Source organism: Notothenia coriiceps, unplaced genomic scaffold (genome assembly GCF_000735185.1).
Source record: "Notothenia coriiceps isolate Sejong01 unplaced genomic scaffold, NC01 NC01_scaffold00024310, whole genome shotgun sequence".
NCBI classification, from domain to species: Eukaryota; Metazoa; Chordata; class Actinopteri; order Perciformes; family Nototheniidae; genus Notothenia; species Notothenia coriiceps.
In genome coordinates this window covers 1-2,110 of record NW_011357011.1, presented here as the reverse complement: position 1 = coordinate 2,110, position 2,110 = coordinate 1, and the positions used below count along the sequence as shown (strand labels likewise).

Here is a 2,110-nt window from a genome sequence, read left to right as displayed (position 1 = left end):
TGTTTTGAAGGTGATTCTAAATGCACTGTTCTTTGACTATGATCTGAAAAAAGCTGTGTTGGGGCCGAGGCTCCACAACCAGCTGGATCCCAACGCCACTGAAGCAGAACCAGACTTTGACTTGGTGAGTGTCACAAAAACAACACTGACGTATGTGAGTGTGTGGGGAGACAATCCCTCACACAAAAGCCCAGCTAACATAAAGCCCTTCTAACTTCTTACCCAAGAATTTCTTCATTATTTCTACCTTCAGGGGTGTGAAGAATGGAGAAATATTTCAGCAATTTGTGGTGGTAACGGGCTATTTGTGGTCTTTCTAAAAATAGGCAAATCCTCCTATATACCGTATATGGTTGCTGTAAAACTTGCTCATCTCAATATAATGTATTTTAAATGTACCATTAAGGGTAATTAATGGAAAGATATTAACTAGAAAACTAACCCTTTATTTAATGTTTTACTGGGATGTAAAATATGTAGCTTCTGTTGCTACCTCTTAATTACGCATGATTTTGAAATATTATCTATTGTGTGTCGGGCAGCACATAATACTTCAGAGTTTTCTGTGATTACTGGCTTAATTGAAGATTTATTTTCGCAGACGTTACTCAACATGATTTCTTAAAATAGGCATCATTCCCAATTTATCAAAACGTTTTAAAACCAACACTCTGAACAGACTTGGCATTTTTTATCCCTGCTGTGCGCTAAAAAGATCTAACTTGAACATCGAGCCACATTTATTCAGTTTTCTTTCATATTTGCTCCTGTTTGCAGAACGTCCTGGAAGGTTTGGCATTGAAGAACCACGAGATAAAGTACCTGAAATCGACAATAGCTGTGGTGCAGGCGGTGGTTCGCTATGAAGACGGACTCCACGCTCAGTCAGATTCTCGCAAGTGGGCATACGCCGCCGGGTACTGAGGTCATAAACTCACCACTGATTATGCACAGAGCATGTAGCAGCATGAACTTTGACACCAGTGCTACGAGCTGAGAGATTAGAGACTTAATAAAGAACAAGGAAACAACGTCGACACCAATTGTTCTTTCATTAACATAGAACATGCTTCATGACACAACTCAGATAACAGCACAGTGACTTTTGCTCTCTATGACCTTGAAACAAAGCGCCTCAGTCTGAAATGAATTCTGAATTTTTAGTCTAATGTCCGACGCATTTATATGCAGCATCATTTCAAGTGATTAAGAAATGCACAAGCCATTAGAAGTTTAACCATCAGCATGTTTTTTTTTAACAGCCTCATTCACACATGCTTCCAACCCCTACCTGTTTATGAAACACTTAATCATTAGCAGTGTTCAGCTGTTCATTTTGTTTTCCTTTAAAGATATGATTTGTGACGTCAATGGTTATTGCTAAAAATTCAACTCAAGCAAACAGAATAAACCAAAACAAAAGGAAAAACCTCAAATAATTATCTTTTAATCTTTTAAAACGTTAACATATTTCACCAGGATGTTTCATAGGTGACAGCAGACAAAGGGAGGACAGGCATAACCCATTTTAAAAATAAAAGACTATAAAACCTCAGGGACAAACAGTTCTAATGACTTACAGTAATGTCCCATAGCCCAGAGTGCAATGGCCTGTAATGACCTCATAACAATATTACAGCTGTTGCTGCTCACTGTCAGCGCTGGGATTCAGGGCTCTTCTTCTCTCAGCGCCAGTGTAAATGTGTTACATAATTATTCAAATGTAAAAAGAATGTAAAATGATACTGCCTTTATCAAAGTTTTGCTTGAAATGTCTGATCTACCTGTGATAGAAACTGTGATAACACAAAGGTTTAACATTCACAACACATATTTATTTAACTTACAATCTCAATGTTAGTAGATCACAATAGATTTGATTGTTTTTATCAAATTGATTGAGGAGATATTGTCGATTATTTTATTTTCCTTCAAATTAAACACTTGAAATTAACATACTGCGATGAATAAAAACAAACTGCTTATAAAAGTATTTCTGGTGTCAGGCTTTAATATTTAGTCAGGTGATCCTCCCATATACAGGACTGTCTCAGAAAATTAGAATATTGTGATAAAGTTCTTTATTTTCTGTAATGCAATTAAAAAAACA

At 36.5% G+C, this 2,110-nt stretch overlaps 1 long non-coding RNA gene across 1 annotated transcript; it reads left to right on the top strand.

The window, feature by feature from the left end:
- The first annotated feature begins 14 nt into the window (after positions 1-14).
- LOC104954956 (uncharacterized) lies at positions 15-937 on the top strand. Its single transcript, XR_799405.1, has 2 exons — positions 15-124; positions 778-937. It is a non-coding gene; the product is annotated as an uncharacterized lncRNA (long non-coding RNA).
- Positions 938-2,110: the final 1,173 nt, after the last annotated feature.